The following is a 19347-nucleotide window of genomic DNA, read 5'->3' as shown; positions in this document are numbered from 1 at the left end:
GGTTGCTAGGTGATTTGTGAAACAGGCTGAAATTTCAGGCTGTCTTTTCAAACAGCTCTTACACTAAAAGGGAATTATCATAATTTTCACAATTTCACAGTACTATTACAACCTCATAGTGTGGAAATATATATAAAACACAGGAAAATCACATTTTAGATTTTTTTTGACAATACTAGCAAAACTCTTGCTTGAGAAATTGCTCTTTGCTAAGAAGCTATTTGTGTTTATTTTTGACAATTTTAATTGAAAACAATCACAGTAAGGTACTTAATTGTTACCCAGAAATTATTTGATATTGAGATAAAAACAACTGCATTGGACCTTTAACCATTTCTATATGAAGAGGACTTCCTGGTAGAACTAGATTATCACTTGCAGTGGTGTAAAGTACTTGAGAAAAAAAATACTTTAAAGTACTACTTGAGTAGTTTTTTGGGGTATCTGTACTTTACTTTACTTTACTTTACTATTTAAATTTGTTGACTACTTTTACTTTTACTTCACTACATTCCTAAAGAATATAATTTACTTTTTACTCCATACATTTTCCCTGACACCCAAAAGTACTTGCTACATTTTGAATGTTTAGCAGGACACGAAAATGGTCCAATTCACGCACTTATCAAGAGAAAATCCCTGGTCATCCCTACTGCCTCTGATCTGGCGGACTCACTAAACACGAATGCTTTTTAATTTGTTTATTATTATTATTATTATTATTATTATTATTATTATTATTATTATTATTATTATTGTTATTATTGTTATTATTATTATTATTATTTATAGGGGGTGCTTTGTTTGTAAATTATGTCTGAGTGTTGGAGAGTGCCCCTGGCTATCCGTAAATTAAAAAAACAAGAACATTGTGCCATCTGGTTTGATTAATATAAGGAATTTGAAATTATTTATACTTTAACTTTTGATACTTAAGTATATTTTAGCAATTACATTTACTTTTGATACTTAAGTATATTTAAAACCAAATACTTTTAGACTTTTACTCAAATAGTATTTTACTGGATGACTTTCACTTTTACTTGAGTCATTTTCTATTAAGGTATCTTTACTTTTACTCAAGGATGACAGTTGGGTACTTTTTCCACCACTGGTCACTAGATCCTCGAAGACCCTGAATACATCCCAAATGGCACCCTATTCCCTATATAGTGCACTACCTTTGACTATGTAGGGAAGGTCCCATTTGGGATGAAGACCCTTAGCCAAAGCCAGGAGTGTCATGTTAAAACCAGCAAACGGATGTTGGGAAACCTGCCAATACATTAACTCCATGACACCACTGTACATATTTATAGTACAGTACATGTACAATGCTTGGCATTCCTGTTAGTGCACACTCCTCTTCATCCTGGTTGTTGGTAACCAGGACCATAAGTGCTGGACACAAGATCAGATATTTATCAGGCCTTAGGCCATACATATTCAAGTACACTTAGTAATCGCAAAAATGTACGGGGCTATGTATCATCCCCTCCGCATAGCATGCCATCAAGTGTAGTCCTCCAGATCATACACGGCCAATTGGTCAGTTTTACCTAGAGTTGATTTATTTTTGGGTAACATTTCTAGTGTTGATTCAGGTGTTAAATTAGCTCTCTTTAGTGTAAACGAACCCCAGTGTTGGTGTTAATAACCAGTGTTAAACCAAAACCACGCCTATCTTTTTCATATTTCCCAGCATGCTCTATTGCAGGTTGATTTTTGTTTGTTTCAATATCTATGTTTTTGCATTGATTGAATAATTAATGTTTTGCTACTGAAATATAAATAACATCAATTTTTCTAAACTAATTTAGATGCTTTAGGTAGTCTCAAATCTTAGTCTTGCCAACCCGACAGTCATTTTGAATGCAGGTTGCAGGTGAATAAAAATGTCTGATGTTGGATATCCCTACTCTGGCTGGATTCTAATAGGAATTACACTTTGCTAACCAGCATAATGTAATTTGTAGGTGTATCGTTATCGCTGGGAGTTAGGAAGCTAGTGCAGAAGGTGAGTTTAATAATAATAGGCAGATAAACAAAACAGGAGAAGCCTACTGAATGAGACAAAACCAATACTGCGTGATGACTGAGGCTACTGAGGGCTAAATAAAGGGAGAGTAATCAAGGTGATAATGAGGTCCAGGTGTGCGTAATGATGGTGCCAGGACCAGTGGTTAGTAGACCGGCAAAGTCGAGCGCTGGAGAGGGGGAGTGGGTGGAGGTGTGACAGTAAGCCTGATATTGCCTGTAAATGATGAGTTTCAGGCCACCGTATTAAGGTAAAACAAACTAGGTACTCAAAATAAGGCCTTATGAAATATGTGTTGTATTGTGTTAAATAATTTAATTGTAATAATAACATTCACTTAAGGATCTCACTTGGTGAAGGCCACAATAATATTTTTTTGACAAATGCAACAACCATGTCTCTGTCACTAACAAATACAGTCATGGTGGTAACTCTACAATTCACTCGAAAGGCAAGGCACTCTGGCAAATATGCAAATAAGTATTTACTCTAAGCAGTGTGTTAATTTAACACTGACCCGAATAGACACTGGACCAGTGTTCAATTTAACACTCTCAGTGTTCAATTTAACACTCTCAGTGTTGATGTAACACTGGAGAATTTGCTGTGTATGTGTGCAAATGATAATGGTAAAAACCTGAATGGACACAATAAACATCTGATTATTGTCATATGCGTGTAGTGCAGGCCATACACAGTGCCTTCAGAAGAATTTACACCCCTTGACCGTTTCCACATTTTTTTGTGTTACAGCCTGAATTTGTGTCACTGATCTACACACAATAACCATCATGTCAAAGTGGAATTATGTTTTTATAAATGTTTACATATTAATTGAAAATGAAAAGTTGAAATGTTTTGAGTCAATAAGTATTCAACCCTTTTGTTATGGCAAGTCAAAATAAGTTAATGAATAAAAATGTGCTTAACATGTCGCATAATAAGTTGCATGGACTCACTCTGTGTGCAATAATAGTGTTTAACATGATTTTTAAATGACTAAGGTCCCTCAGTCGAGCAGTGAATTTCAAGCACAGATTCAACCACAAAGACCATGTAGGTTTTCCAATGGTTCGCAAAGAAGGGCACCTATTGGTAAATGTTTGTTTTTTTAAAGCGGACATTGAATATCCCTTTGAGCATGGTGCAGTTAATAATTACACTTTGGATGGTGCATCAATACACCCAGTCACTACAAAGATACAGGCGCACTTCCTAACTCAGTTGCCAGAGAAGAAGGAAACCGCTCCAGGATTTCTCCATGAGGCCAATGGTGATTTTAAAACAGTTACAGAGTTTAATGGCTGTGATAGGAGATAACTGAGAATGGATCAACAACATTGTAGTTACTCCACAATACTAACATAAATGACAGCGTGAAAATAAGGAAGCCTGTACAGAATACAACTATTCCAAAACATGCATCCTGTTTGCAATAAGGCACAAAAGTTATTACAATTAACATTTATCCTTAATACAAAGTGTTATGTTTGGGGAAAATCCAACACAACACATCACTGAGTACCACTCTTCATATTTTCAAGCATGGTGGTGGCTGCATCATGGTATGGGTATGCTTGTCATCGGCAAGGACTAGGTAGTTTTAGATAAAAAGAAACAGAATAGAGCTAAGCAGAGGCAAAATCCTAGAGGAAGACTTGGTTCAGTCTGCTTTCATTTACATTTACATTTTAGTCATTTAGCAGACGCTCTTATCCAGAGCGACTTACAGGAGCAATTAGGGTTAAGTGCCTTGCTCAAGGGCACATTTACGTCATTTAGCAGACGCTCTTATCCAGAGCGACTCACCAATTGGTGCGTTCACCCTATAGCCAGTGGGATAACCACTTTACAATTATTATTTTTTTTTTGGGGGGGGGGGGGGTAGAAGGATTACTTTATCCTATCCCAGGTATTCCTTAAAGAGGTGGGGTTTCAAATGTCTCCGGAAGGTGGTGAGTGACTCTGCTGTCCTGGCGTCGTGAGGGAGCTTGTTCCACCATTGGGGTGCCAGAGCAGCGAACAGTTTTGACTGGGCTGAGCGGGAACTATGCTTCCGCAGAGGAAGGGGAGCCAGCAGGCCAGAGGTGGATGAACGCAATGCCCTCGTTTGGGTGTAGGGACTGATCAGAGCCCGAAGGTACAGAGGTGCCGTTCCCCTCACTGCTCCATAGGCAAGCACCATGGTCTTGTAGCGGATGCGAGCTTCAACTGGAAGCCAGTGGAGTGTGCGGAGGAGGGGGGTGACGTGAGAGAACTTGGGAAGGTTGAACACCAGACGGGCTGCGGCATTCTGGATGAGTTGTAGGGGTTTAATGGCACAGGCAGGGAGGCCAGCCAACAGCGAGTTGCAGTAGTCCAGACGGGAGATGACAAGTGCCTGGATTAGGACCAGTGCCGCTTCCTGTGTAAGGCAGGGTCGTACTCTCCGAATGTTGTAGAGCATGAACCTGCAGGAGCAGGTCACCGCCTTGATGTTGGCGGAGAACGACAGGGTGTTGTCCAGGGTCACGCCTAGGCTCTTCACACTCTGGGAGGAGGACACAGCGGAGTTGTCAACCGTGATGGAGAGATCATGGAACGGGCAGTCCTTCCCCGGGAGGAAGAGCAGCTCCGTCTTGCCAGGGTTCAGCTTGAGGTGGTGATCCGTCATCCATACTGATATGTCTGCCAGACATGCAGAGATGCGATTCGCCACCTGGTTATCAGAAGGGGGAAAGGAGAAGATTAGTTGTGTATCGTCAGCGTAGCAATGATAGGAGAGGCCATGTGAGGATATGACAGAGCCAAGTGACTTGGTGTATAGGGAGAAAAGGAGAGGGCCTAGAACTGAGCCCTGGGGGACACCAGTGGTGAGAGCACGTGGTGCGGAGACAGCTTCTCGCCACGCCACTTGGTAGGAGCGACCGGTCAGGTAGGACGCAATCCAGGAGTGAGCCGCGCCGGAGATGCCCAGCTCGGAGAGGGTGGAGAGGAGGATCTGATGGTTCACAGTATCAAAGGCAGCAGACAGGTCTAGAAGGACAAGAGCAGAGGAGAGAGAGTTAGCTTTAGCAGTGCGGAGAGCCTCCGTGACACAGAGAAGAGCAGTCTCAGTTGAATGACCAGTCCTGAAACCTGACTGGTTTGGATCAAGAAGGTCATTCTGAGAGAGATAGCAAGAGAGTTGGCTAAAGACGGCACGCTCAATAGTTTTGGAAAGAAAAGAAAGAAGGGATACTGGTCTGTAGTTGTTGACATCAGTGGGATCGAGTGTTGGTTTCTTGAGAAGGGGAGCAACTCTCGCTCTCTTGAAGACGGAAGGGACATGGCCAGCGGTCAAGGATGAGTTGATCAGCGAGGTGAGGTAGGGGAGAAGGTCACCGGAGATGGTCTGGAGAAGAGAGGAGGGGATGGGGTCAAGCGGGCAGGTTGTTGGGCGGCCTGCAGGCACAAGTCGCAGGATTTTATCTGGAGAGAGAGGGGAGAAAGAAGTCAAAGCATAGGGTAGGGCAGTGTGAGTAGGACCAGCAGTGTCATTAGACTTAACAAACGAGGATCGAATGTCGTCAACCTTCTTTTCAAATTGGTTGACGAAGTCATCCACAGAGAGAGAGGAGGGGGGGGGCGGGGGGGGGAGGATTCAGGAGGGAGGAAAATGTGGTAAAGAGCTTCCTAGGGTTAGAGGCAGATGCTTGGAATTTAGAGTGGTAGAAAGTGGCATTAGCAGCAGAAACAGATGAAGAAAATGTAGAGAGGAGGGAGTGAAAAGATGCCAGGTCGGCAGGGAGTTTAGTTTTCTTCCATTTCCGCTCCGCTGCCCGGAGCTCTGTTCTGTGAGCTCGCAATGAGTCATCAAGCCACGGAGCTGGAGGGGAGGACCGAGCCGGCCGGGAGGATAGGGGACACAGAGAGTCAAAGGATGCAGAAAGGGAGGAGAGGAGGGTTGAGGAGGCAGAATCAGGAGATTGGAGGGAGAAGGATTGAGCAGAGGGAAGAGATGATAGGATGGAAGAGGAGAGAGTAGTGGGAGAGAGAGAGCGAAGGTTGCGGTGGCGCATTACCATCTGTGTAGGGGCAGAGTGAGTAGTGTGGGAGGAGAGCGAGAGAGAAAAGGAAACAAAGTAGTGGTCGGAGACATGGAGGGGAGTTGCAGTGAGATTAGTAGAAGAGCAGCATCTAGTAAAGATGAGGTCAAGCGTATTGCCTGCCTTGTGAGTAGGGGGGGACGGTGAGAGGGTGAGGTCAAAAGAGGAGAGAAGTGGAAAGGAGGCAGAGAGAAATTGTCACAAGCTGGGCTAGAACTCCGGTCTCAGATGTGGATAGCTGGGGGGTTCTACCCCTTAGCCACAGAGGAGGTATAGTTGGACCCAAATGAAACACCCAAGGCAATACTCCAGGCAAGTAGATTTAATGTAAAAACAAAGGTTCTTCGCACTTCAAAAATAGTCCAACAAAAGTTCTTCTCAGAAAGAGGTATATTAACAGAGGTAGAGTAACAAAACAGGAGGCAAAACAAAATAACTCCACGAGGGGAGAAAAACAAACTAAAGATAACTTAGAAAAGCTTACTTGGAAAGACACGGTGGGACAAAGCAGGAGACACATAGCCAGGACTCAAAAACCAAGTGAGAAACAAGGGGAAAACACACAGCTAAAATACTCTAGGGGAAACAAGGCACAGGTGACCTGGATCAAGCTAATAAGGACACACGAGGAAGAACTAAGGCAGAGGGGAACACAGATGACCTCTAGAGGCCCGGAGACAAACAGGAGGCAGGAAGCTGACAGAAATGAGTCAAATGTGGACATAGGGAGGTTGAAATCCCCCAAAACTGTGAGGGGTGAGCCATCCTCAGGAAAGGAACTTATCAAGGCGTCAAGCTCATTGATGAACTCTCCAAGGGAACCTGGAGGGCGATAGATGACAAGGATATTAAGCTTAAATGGGCTAGTGACTGTGACAGCATGGAATTCAAATGAGGAGATAGACAGATGGGTTAGGGGAAAAATTGAGAATGTCCACTTGGGAGAGATGAGGATTCCTGTGCCACCACCCCTCTGACCAGATGCTCTCGGGGTATGCGAGAACACATGGTCAGACGAGGAGAGAGCAGTAGGAGTAGCAGTGTTTTCAGTGGTAATCCATGTTTCCGTCAGCGCCAGGAAGTCGAGGGACTGGAGATTAGCATAGGCTGGGATGAAGTCAGCTTTGTTGGCAGCAGAACGGCAGTTCCAGAGGCTGCCTGAGACCTGGAACTCCAGGTGTGGGGTGCGTGCAGGGACCACCAGGTTAGAGAGGCAGCAGCCACGCGGTGTGGGGCGTTTGTGTAGCCTGTGCAGAGAGGAGAGAACAGGGATAGGCAGAGGCATAGTTGACAGGCTGTAGCAAATGGCTACAATAATGCAGAGGAGATCGGAATGAAATGAACTAAACATCTGGGACAGTAGAGAGCAGGGCCTCCCTCACCAAAAACTTCTACTTCTAACAACTATAATTGTTTCACTGAACCACCCGAACAAAAACTCTACCAACTTCCACCTTTAGAAATCAGAATTGTTGTGAACCACAGCGGTTCAATGTTTAAAGGAATAGACTCAACCCACTTTATTCAGCTAGCTAACTATGACACCATAGCTAACTAGCATGCTAGCATCCAAAAACACACAGTTTAGCACCAACACTTGCATCCAAAAACACACAGTTTAGCGCCAACACTTGGTCACAACAAACCACCAATAGTGTGTTAACACACTAAGCAGATAATTTGTGTCCGTGTCTGTTGGCTAGCTAGCAATGGCCACTGTGTTGACCTTGTTTGAAGAACGGCTAGCTAGCTAGCTAGCTTCGTGCTACCCCCGGCACCGCCGAACAACAATGCCAACCCACAGTAACTAACCACAACAGCCCACGATGCCTAGCTATGACGCCATAGCTAACTAGCATGCTAGCATCCAATAACACACAGTTTAGCACCAATACTTGGTTACAACAAACCACCAAGAGTGTGTTAACACACTAAACAGATAATTCATGTCCGTGTCTAGTTTCTTTCGTAACGCAGCAAAAAATTAAGCGTTGGTTAGCTAGCACATTAACATTGGAAACAACTCTCCACCGTTGCACTAAACAGATAATTACCAATAAACGTTACCAGTAGCTACCCGCTAGCTAGCTAGCATACCAAGAGTGTGTTAACACACAAAACAGATAATTCATGTCCGTGTCAAGTTCCTTTCATAACGCAGCAAAAAAATTAAACGTTGGCTAGCTAGCTAGCACATTAGCTAGCACATTAACATTGGAAACCACTCTCCACCATTGCACTAAACAGATAATAACCAATAAACGTTACCAGTAGCTACCCGCTAGCTAGCTAGCCTCGTGCTTCGCCGGGCTCCGCCGTAACAATACTTAAACAATACGTAAACAATACTACCTACAATAATTGCCTACGGAAACCTACAATAACTACCTAAATAAACTACCTACCTATGATCTAAATACATGGTTTAAGCTTTACTCAACACCATATGAGAAGCCAAGCTTACCTCCTGCTAGAGAAAAACACAACCTCTCCCGACGAAGACACAGACACATGGAGACAAATTCACCTTTTAGCAGGACAATTACCTAAAACACAAGGGCAAATATACACTGGAGTTGCTTACCAAGATGACATTGAATGTTCCTGAGTGGCCTAGTTACAGTTTTGACTTAAATCGGCTTGAAACTCTATGGCAAGACTTGAAAATGGCTGTCTAGCAATGATCAACAACCAACTTGACAGAGCTTGAAGAATCTTAAAAAGAATAATGTGCAAATATTGTACAATCCAGGTGTGCAAAGCTCTTAGAGACTTAGCCAGAAAGACTCACAGCTGTCATAGCTGCCAAAGCTGATTCTAACATGTATTGACTCAGGGTGAATACTTATCTAATGAAGATATACAGGATGTATTGGTGTTTTATTTCCGTAAAACAATGTTAGAATTAGAAAACAGAGAAAGGTCGAGGGAAGTGGGATGAAAAAATTAACATACTGTCTGCAGCTATACAACGCCTGGGACTCAACAGGAGGTTACGTTAGTAGATGTCCTCCTCGGTTGGGGGAGAATTACGGAGGAGGAGGCCGTCCGTTATCGAAGGGCAATGAAGGAGGATGCCCAGGTAGGAGAGGAGAAACGGCGCCAACAGTGCCGACGACGGAGACCCGAGAGGCAACCCCAAGAAAACATTTTTGGGGGGCACACGGTGTGGACGACGAGGCAGCAGGAGGCCGTTAAAGGGCGGATCTGCAGTTTAGGAGAGGAGGCCACCATGTTACGGGGGCTATTGGTTCAGAGGGAGCAGGAGTTATTCGGTCAGAGGGAGGCGCTAGAGGAGGCTAAAAGGGAGAAGGAAAGAGTAGAGGCACGGCGAGAGGAGCTGGTTAGGCAGCAGAAGGAGCGGGGGTTAATAAAGGAACCCAGTCCTGCTCCTCGCACCAAGCAAGTGGTGCGCGTCGCCAGTCCGGTCCGGCCTGTTCCTGCTCCTCGCACCAAGCCAGTGGTGCGCGTCGCCAGTCCGGCCCGGCCTGTTCCTGCTCCTCGCACCAAGCCAGTGGTGCGCGTCGCCAGCCCGGCCCGGCCTGTTCCTGCTCCTCGCACCAAGCCAGTGGTGCGCGTCGCCAGCCCGGCCCGGCCTGTTCCTGCTCCTCGCACCAAGCCAGTGGTGCGCGTCGCCAGTCCGGCCCGGCCGTTCCTGTTCCTCGCACCAAGCCAGTGGTGCGTGTTCCTAGTCCGGTCCGGCCCGTGCCTGCTCCTCACACCAGACCAGTGGTGCGTTTGTCCAGTCCGGCACGGCCCGTGCCCGTCCCACCAGTGCCTGGTTCGGCACCGGTCAGCTGTTCCACTCCGGAGCCAGAGTAGTCCGCTCCACCGGTGCCTGATCCAGCTCCGGTCAGCTGCTCCACTCCGGAGCCAGAGCAGTCCGCTCCACCGGTGCCTGATCCAGTGCCGGTTAGCTGTTCCAAAAATAACATAAATCTGCAGATGGATCCCCAGCTGGGGTATCAATCCTTCAGCGAGGAAGGATTACTCAAAAACAAACAGAGGGAGGAAAAGCCCTAGCACATACACAGTATATATACACTACCAGTCAAAAGTTTGGACACACCTACTCATTCAAGGGTTTTACTTTTTTTACATTGTAGAATAATAGTGAAGACATCAAAACTATGAAATAACACATATGGAATCATGTAGTTGAAAAAAAGTGTTAAACAAATCAAAGTAGATTTTATATTTGAGAATCTTCAAATATCCACCCTTTGTCTTGATGACAGCTTTGCACACTCTTGGCATTCTCTCAACCAGCTTCACCTGGAATGCTTTTCCAACAGTCTTGAAGGAGTTCCCACATATGCTGAGCAGGTGTTGGCTGCTCATCCCAAGCCATCTCAATTGGGTTGAGGTCGGGGGATTGTGGAGGCCAGGTCATCTGATGCAGTACTCCATCACTCTCCTTCTTGGTAAAATAGCCCTTACACAGCCTGGAGGTGTGTTGGGTCATTGTCCAAATAATAGTTCCACTAAGCCCAAACCAGAAGGGATGGCGTATCGCTGTAGAATGCTGTGGTAGCCATGCTGGTTAAGTGTGCCTTGAATTCTAAATAAACCACAGACAGTGTCACCAGCAAAGCACCCCCACACCATAACATCTCCTCCACCAGGCTTTACGGTGGGAAATACACATGCGGAGATAATCCGTTCACCCACACCGCGTCTCACAAAGACACGGCGGTTGGAACCAAAAATCTCCAACTTGGACTCCAGACCAAAGGACAAATTTCCACCGGTCTAATGTCCATTGCTCGTGTTTCTTGGTCCAAGCAGGTCTCTTCTTATTATTGGTGTCCTTTAGTAGTGGTTTCTTTGCAGCAATTCGACCATGAAGGCCTGATTCACGCAGTCTCCTCTAAACAGTTGATGTTGAGATGTGTCTGTTACTTGAACTCTGTGAAGCATTTATTTGGCTACAACTTCTGAGGCTGGTAACTCTAATGAACTGATCCTCTGCAGCAGAGGTAACTCTGGGTCTTCCTTTCCTGTGCCGGTCCTCATGAGAGCCAGTTTCATCATAGCGCTTGATGGTTTTTGCGACTGCACTTCTTTTCCGGATTGACTGACATTCATGTCTTAAAGTAATTATGGACTGTCGTTTCTCTTTGCTTATTTGAGCTGTTATTGCCTTAATATGGACTTGGTATTTTACCAAATAGGGCTATCTTCTGTATACCACCCCTACCTTGTCACAACACAACTGATTGGCTCAAACGCATTAAAAATGAAAGAAATTCCACAAATTAACAAGGCACACCTCTTAATTGAAATGCATTCCAGGTGACTATCTCATGAAGATGGTTGAGAGAATGCCAAGAGTGTGCAAAGCTGTCATCAAGGCAAAGGGTGACTACTTTGAAGAAACTCAAATATAAAATGTATTTTGATTTGTTTAACACTTTTTTGGTTACAACATGATTCCATGTGTTATTTCATAGCTTTGATGTCTTCAATACTATTCTACAATGTAGAAAATAGTACAAAATTAAGAAAAACAAAGAAGTACAAAAAAGTAGGTGTGTCCCATGTATATATATACACTACCGTTCAAACGGGGTCACTTAGAAATGTCCTTGGTTTCGATAGAAAAGCATTTTTTTTTGTCCATTAAAATAACATCAAATTGATCCGAAATACAGTGTAGACAGTGTTAATGTTGTAAATGGCTATTGTAGCTGGAAATGGCTGATTTTTTATGGAATATCTACATAGGCGTACAGAGGCCCATTATCAGCAACAATCAGTCCTGTGTTCCAATGGCACGTTGTGTTGGCTAATCCAAGTTTATAATTTTAAAAGGCTAATTGATCATTAGAAAACCCTTTTGCAATTATATTAGCACAGCTGAAAACTGTTGTGCTGATTAAAGAAGCGACTCTGGGATGCTGACCTTCTAGGCAGAGTTGCAAAGAAAAAGCCATATCTCAGACTGCCCATCTTAATCTTTTTATTTTATTTGCCAGTCTGAGATATGGCTTTTTCTTTGCAACTCTGCCTAGAAGGTCAGCATCCAGGAGTTGCCTCTTAACTGTTGACGTTGAGACTGGTGTTTTGCGGGTACTATTTAATGAAGCTGCCAGTTGAGGACCTGTGAGGCGTCTGTTTCTCAAACTAGACACTCTAATGTATTTGTCCTCTTGCTCAGTTGTGCACCGGGGCCTCCCACTCCTCTTTCTATTCTGGTTGGAGCCAGTTTGCGCTGTTCTGTGAAGGGAGTAGTACACAGTGTTGTAAGAGAACTTCAGTTTCTTGGCAATTTCTCGCATGGAATAGCCTTCATTTCTCAGAACAATAATAGACTGACGAGTTTCAGAAGAAAGTTCTTTGTTTCTGGCCATTTTGAGCCTGTAATCGAACCCACAATTGCTGATGCTCCAGATACTCAACTAGTCTCAAGAAGGCCAGTTTTATTGCTTCTTTAATCAGCACAACAGTTTTCAGCTGTGTTAACATCATTACAAAAGAGTTTGCTAATGCTCAATTAGCATTTTAAAATGATAAAGTTGGGTTAAAAACACAACATGCCATTGGAACACAGGACTGATGGTTGCTGATAATGGGCCTCTGTACGCCTATGTAGATATTCCATTAAAACTCAGCCGTTTCCAGCTACAATAGCCATTTACAACATTAACAATGTCTACACTGTATTTCTGATCAATTTGATGTTATTTTAATGGACAGAAAAATTGCTTTTCTTTCGAAAACAAGGACATTTCTAAGTGACCCCAAACTTTTTAACGGAAAGTATTGAGACCCTGTCATGGTTTCGGCCGAGGCTGTCTCCTTTTTGGGTTATCAGTTGTCTGCGTCAGGGGTGAAGATGGAGGTTGACCGTGTGTCGGCCGTGCGTAATTGGCAAACTCCAACCACTGTTAAAGAGGTGCAGCGGTTCTTGGGCTTTGCGAATTACTACAGGAGGTTTATCCTGGGTTTTGGACAGGTGGCAGCTCCTATAACGTCCCTTCTAAAGGGAGGTCCGGTGCGCTTGCAGTGGTCTGCTGAGGCTGATAGGGCTTTTGGGAGACTGAAGGACCTGTTTACCTCGGCGCCGGTGCTGGCGCATCCGGATCCCGCGCTACCATTCCAGGTCGAGGTAGACGCGTCTGAAGCCGGTATAGGGGCCGTGCTCTCGCAACGGTCTGGCACGCCACCGAAACTCCGTCCCTGTGCTTTTTATTCTAAAAAGCTCAGTCCGGCGGAGCGAAATTATGACGTGGGGGACAGGGAGCTGCTAGCCGTGGTACAGGCCCTAAAGGTGTGGAGGCATTGGCTTGAGGGGGCTCAACACCCTTTCCTCATTTTGACTGACCACCGAAACCTGGAGTACATCTGGGCAGCTAGGAGACTGAACCCTCGCCAGGCTAGGTGGAACATGTTTCTGGCCCGGTTCGTTTTTAAGATCACGTACATCCCTGGGTCCCAGAACGGTAAGGCAGATGCCCTGTCCCGGCGGTATGACACGGAGGAGAGGTCCGTTGAGCCCACGCCCATACTACCGCCGTCTTGCCTGGTGGCACCGGTGGTGTGGGAGGTCGATTCCGAAATCGAGCGGGCGTTGCGTACCGATCCTAGCCCTCCACAGTGTCCTGTGGGTCGGACGTACGTTCCGCTCGAGGTTCGGGATCGACTTATATATTGGGCTCACACGTCACCCTCCTCTGGACATCCAGGTATTGGCCGGACAGTGCACTGCCTTAGCACTAAATACTGGTGGCCAACGTTAGCCAGGGATGTGAGGGTTTATGTTTCCTCCTGCTCGGTGTGTGCCCAGTGTAAGGCACCCAGACACCTGCCCCGGGGTAAGCTACAACCCCTGCCCGTTCCACAACGACCCTGGTCTCACCTCTCGGTGGATTTTGTTACTGACCTTCCCCCCTCCCAGGGGAATACCACCATCCTGGTCGTTGTGGATCGGTTCTCGAAGGCCTGTCGTCTCCTTCCCATGCCGGGTCTCCCTACTGCCCTACAGACCGCTGAGGCACTATTCACTCACGTCTTCCGGCATTACGGGGTACCCGAGGATATAGTGTCTGATCGAGGCCCCCAGTTTACCTCTCGAGTCTGGAGAGCGTTCATGGAGCACTTGGGGGTCTCGTGAGCCTTACCTCGGGGTACCACCCGGAGAGCAATGGGCAGGTTGAATGGGTAAACCAGGATGTGGGTAGGTTTCTGAGGTCGTATTGTCAGGGCCGGCCGGAGGAGTGGGCGAGGTATGTTCCCTGGGCCGAGATGGCCCAGAACTCCCTTCACCACTCCTCCACCAGACTAACTCCCTTCCAATGTGTATTAGGGTACCAACTGGCTCTGGCACCTTGGCATCAGAGCCAGATCGAGGCCCCTGCGGTGGATGAGTGGGTGCGGCGCTCGGAGGAGACCTGGAACGCTGCTCACGTACATCTGCAGCGGGCCATCCGTCGACACAAGGCGAGCGCCGATCTCCACCGCAGTGAGGGACCGGTGTACGCACCGGGAGATCGAGTCTGGCTCTCGACCAGAAACCTGCCCCTCCGCCTGCCCTGCCAGAAACTGGGTCGGCGGTTTGTGGGGCCTTTTAAAGTCCTGAGGAGGTTGAACGAGGTGTGTTACAGATTACAACTACCTATTGATTATAAGAATATTAACCCCTCGTTCCATGTGTCTCTCCTCAGGCCGGTGGTAGCTGGTCCACTCCAGGACTGTGAGATAGCAGAGACTCCTCCGCCCCCGCTGGACATCGAGGGGGCTCCGGCGTACACAGTTCGGTCCATCCTGGATTCGAGACGTCGGATGGGGGGTCTCCAATATCTCGTGGAGTGGGAGGGGTACGGTCCGGAGGAGCGGTGCTGGGTGCCGAGGAGAGATATCTTAGACCCGTCCCTGCTGACTGAGTTCCATCGTGGTCATCCCACGCGCCCTGCTCAGCGTGAAGGTCCCCAAGAACACAGTGACCTCCATCATTCTTAAATGGAAGAAGTTTGGAACCACCAAGACACTTCCTAGAGCTGGCCGCCCGGCCAAACTGAGCAATCGGGGGAGAAGGGCCTTGGTCAGGGAGGTGACCAAGAACCCGATGGTCACTCGGACAGATTTCCAGAGTTCCTCTGTGGAGATGGGAGAAACTTGCAGAAGGACAACCATCTCTGCAGTACTCCACCAATCAGGCCTTTATGGTAGAGTGGCCAGACAGAAGCCATTCCTCAGTAAAAGGCACATGACAGCCCGCTTGGAGTTTGCCAAAAGGCACCTAAAGACTCTCAGACCATGATAAATAAGATTCTCTGGTCTGATGAAACCAATATTGAACTCTTTGGCCTGAATGCCAAGCATCACGTCTGGAGGAAACCTGGCACCATCCCTAAGGTGAAGCATGGTGGTGGCAGCATCATGCTGTGGGGATGTTTTTCAGCGGCAGGGACTGGGAGACTAGTCAGGATCAAGGCAAAGATGAACGGAGCCAAGTACAGAGAGATCCTTGATGAAAGCCTGCTCCAGAGCGCTCAGGACCTCAGACTGGGGAATGTTCATCTTCCAACAGGACATCGACCCTAAGCACACAGCCAAGACAATGCTGCAGGAGTGGTTTCGGGACAAGTCTGAATTTCCTTGAGTGACCCAGCCAGAGCCCGGACTTGAACCCGATCTAAAATCTCTGGAGAGACCTGGAAATAGCTTCACAGCAACGCTCCCCATCCAACCTGACAGAGCTTGAGAGGATCTGCAGAGAAGAATGGGAGAAACTCCCCAAATACAGGTGTGCCAAGCTTGTAGTGTCATACCTACGAAGACTTGAGGCTGTAATCACTGCCACAGGTGCTTCAACAAAGTACTGAGTAAAGGGTCTGAATGCTTATGTAAATGTGATATTATAGTTTTTTATTTTTAATAAATGTGTAGCACCTTTAAATTTCATGGGACACTATAACCACATAGGAGTTATATTGGTACAGCATTTTCACTCACAGGTGCAACAGAATATGTTAATGAGCCAGAAACAACAATAGCATGCACCCACTAGTGCTCAAAAGGTTTTTGGCACTCCAAAGGTACAGTACAGTTCTGTATTCTGTGGGGTGGAATTACAGTCCCATTTGAAATACAGCAATTCAATTTCCCACAATGCACCATAATTTACAGTATGCTGCAGTAACACATTTCTGAGTTTTTTACTGTTACCTAAAATTACCATCGAAATTACGTGTGTGTGTGTGTGTATATATATATATATATATATAACACAGGAAAATCACATTTTTGGCCTTAAAAGTTTTGTGATTATCGTACCCGGCAAACTAAATCAAGCACAGCTCAAGTATTTCACAGAAGTATTTGAGTGACCTATAGGTCTAGTGTACTGTATGGTTGTGTCTGTGTCTGTATATGTACTATACACTCACCTTGCAGCCCTCACAGGCGTGCACTCCGTAGTGAAAGCCTGAAGCGCGGTCCGCACACACACACAACACTCCAGGTTGAGGGAGTTGGAGGGGTCAGGGTATCTACAAGAGACAACGGAATAACGTGAAGGGCTTTGAGACCTTGTGGAAAGCGCTATGCAATCTATATATGCAGTTTACTGAAAGTGAAGCGCAAAACTCCAAAAAGCATTGGTCTCTGTGGCATATGATCCTTACAGAAAATCCTATTCCCTCATTCATCAGAAGTATTACATAATGTAATACTAAAGGTGTACATAAAGGTGGTGTCCAGCGCCAAAGCACTCAGTGTGACATTCCAAGCCAACCTAAAATGGGACTCACACATCTCCGACATTAGCACCAAAGGGAACCGAAAGCTCTTCAGGATGAACCATCTTTGTCACTTAACCCCCCCCCCCCCCCCGAAGACCTTCTGAACTGCTTTGTCTGTCCAGTGCTCGAGTACAACGCTCCAGTATGACACCCAGGTCTCACAGCCCACCAACACAACCAACTTGAGAAGATCTAACAACGTGCAACCAAAATCATCATGGGCCCCACCTACACCTCCTGCGACTGCATGCAATGACCTGGGTTTGCAGTCGTTGGAGCCCCACAGCACCCGCTTCGGCAGGTTCTTTGCCCAGAAGCTTGCAAATGGCGAGAGGCCATGTCAGTGGCAGGTCTACCCGATCCAGTCACAAACTGAACCTTCCCACTACTCGGACTGACAGATACTACAACAGCCCGATGCCTTACTTTGTGAGACTGCTTAATGCTGCTTAACTGTAATATTGTATACTACATCTCTTTTTATTTCATAAATTTTTTTACTTACTTACGTAGGCCTGGGTATGCTGCATTTCAGCTTTCTAGCTGCAAATGTGTACAATTCCAAATAATCCTTAAATAATATATAAATAATTTCATCTAGGAATTTGGTGTGAGGGTGTCTACACAACAAACAACGAAACAATAGAAAGACCAGGTTGAAAGCACTATAAGTAATCTAAACTGTATGTACAGGTACAAAATAGACATAGTTGTCAGTCTATAATATAGTGAATTGCAAAACTTCCAGCAAGCAAATGGGGGAGGAGAGGGAGAGAGAGAGAACAGGGGGAGAGGAGGGAGAGAGAGAACAGGGGGAGAGGAGGGAGAGAGGGGGAGAGAGAGAACAGGGGGAGAGGAGGGAGAGAGGGAGAGAGAGAACAGGGGGAGAGGAGGGGGAGAGGGAGAGGGAGAAAGACAGAGAATGTATGAAACAAGGGAGGGAATTTTGAGTCATCTTTTCTATGTAGTCTATAACAACCTCACTTCCTGAGAGAAATAATGTTGCATACAGGCCTAGTGATGTCCAGACTCACACAGAACAAGGAAGGGAAGGTCAGGTCATTCGCGTCAGTCTGTTTACTGTGAGGGAGAGCAAACCGTCCATGCCCACTAAGTCAACACTGGACTGGGTCTTATCACCTTATTACTCACTGACTCAACAAGGCTACCAACGTGCACATTCCCAGATAGGATGCATTACAGTGCATGGATTGGGGTGTGATGCTGTTGTTAGTGAAGGACAGTGACCTGAAACTATAACTTTAAGTGGTTTCCTCTTCTCATCTTCCTCTCATTCCTTTCCTCTTCCCTTCATCTTCGCGAGAAAACATTTTACGTAACCTGCACACAATGATCCATTGACACACAGACACATAGACACAGACAAAGACACAGACGAAGACACACGATCACAAACCAACGCATATTCAGGGAATGTACAGTAGCCTACAGCCCTAGTTCCAGTGAAGTTCCACCCCAAACTCCCAACAAACTAACACGCAAGCAACGCAACACACATACTGTATAAACACACACATACACACACCTTCTCACTGACTAATACACCTCCAGGTTCTGTTATGTAGCCTAGTTCCAGTGAAATTCCATCCTGTGGAGTTGGTAACTCTATACCCCATGGCCCATTACTCTGTACAGAGAGATTTATCTATGTGTGGTTCCACTGTGTGGGACTAGATCTGACTAATTCAAACACACACAGCTGTCTCTCTTCTCACTCTGTGGTTGGAAACACCTGCCGGAGACTTTTATAGCACTGTGGGTGAATATCCCCCCTCTGTAGCTAACACTTCGTCCTGCAATGACCCTTGAAGGTATGCAGGCAGCTGTTGGTATATTCTGGACATATAATAGACTGTCTAGGGTTCTTTGGTTCGTCGTTATTGATCAGCTATTGATCAAGAAATCAAGAGACAGTTTATTGCAAGTCTTGTCAGATGTTGATCACAAGAGGCAGTTGTATCTAAGTCTTGTTATGGTAGATCTGTTAGCTATAGACCTTTTAGATAAAGCTACTGCTACAGCATCCACTTTCTTGCTACCACCAATGATTGTAGATCATAGTATGACTAATGATCTTTCCAAACACTGATTGATACAAACAGACACAGAGGTTCCCAGCAACAGCACATTTCCAAGTAAATCTACCAAGATGCTCAATCCCAGACTCTTTACCCAACTCATCTGAGCTCTGTCTAAAACTGAGACTGAAACAACAGCTCCAGTCAATTAACCAGCTGTTCACATCTGTCCTCTTAGAAAACATCTACCAGAAAACGGTTTTAAAGGTATTAGAAATACATCAAAACACAATAATGTTGAAGTTAAGACCCTTGCCATATAATATGAACATTTATATTTAATTTTGAAGAAATGTTTGCCTTCTGTAAGTTTAAGAAATATTGCCTAGTGTCCCACACATCTTTAAGATATATAGTAATTTCTGTGAACTTTAATGAAAGTTTTACTGACACCTACC

General features: G+C 45.7%; 1 pseudogene across 1 annotated transcript in view; it reads right to left on the bottom strand.

The window, feature by feature from the left end:
- Window positions 1-16912, bottom strand: part of LOC311146915 (peroxisome proliferator-activated receptor alpha-like) — a 37493-nt pseudogene extending 20581 nt beyond the window's left edge. Inside the window, exons 1-2 of the transcript in view lie at window positions 16860-16912; window positions 16497-16598 (exon numbers count right to left, since the gene is read on the bottom strand). The product of the transcript in view is annotated as a peroxisome proliferator-activated receptor alpha-like (transcript). The remainder of the gene's footprint in view (window positions 1-16496; window positions 16599-16859) is intronic.
- Window positions 16913-19347: the final 2435 nt, after the last annotated feature.

The sequence above is a fragment of the Coregonus lavaretus genome (assembly GCF_964263955.1).
Source record: "Coregonus lavaretus genome assembly, chromosome: 19".
In the NCBI taxonomy this organism is placed as follows: domain Eukaryota; kingdom Metazoa; phylum Chordata; class Actinopteri; order Salmoniformes; family Salmonidae; genus Coregonus; species Coregonus lavaretus.
The sequence above is the reverse complement of the archived record's forward strand: the minus strand, read 5'-3'. Positions and strand labels throughout refer to the sequence as shown.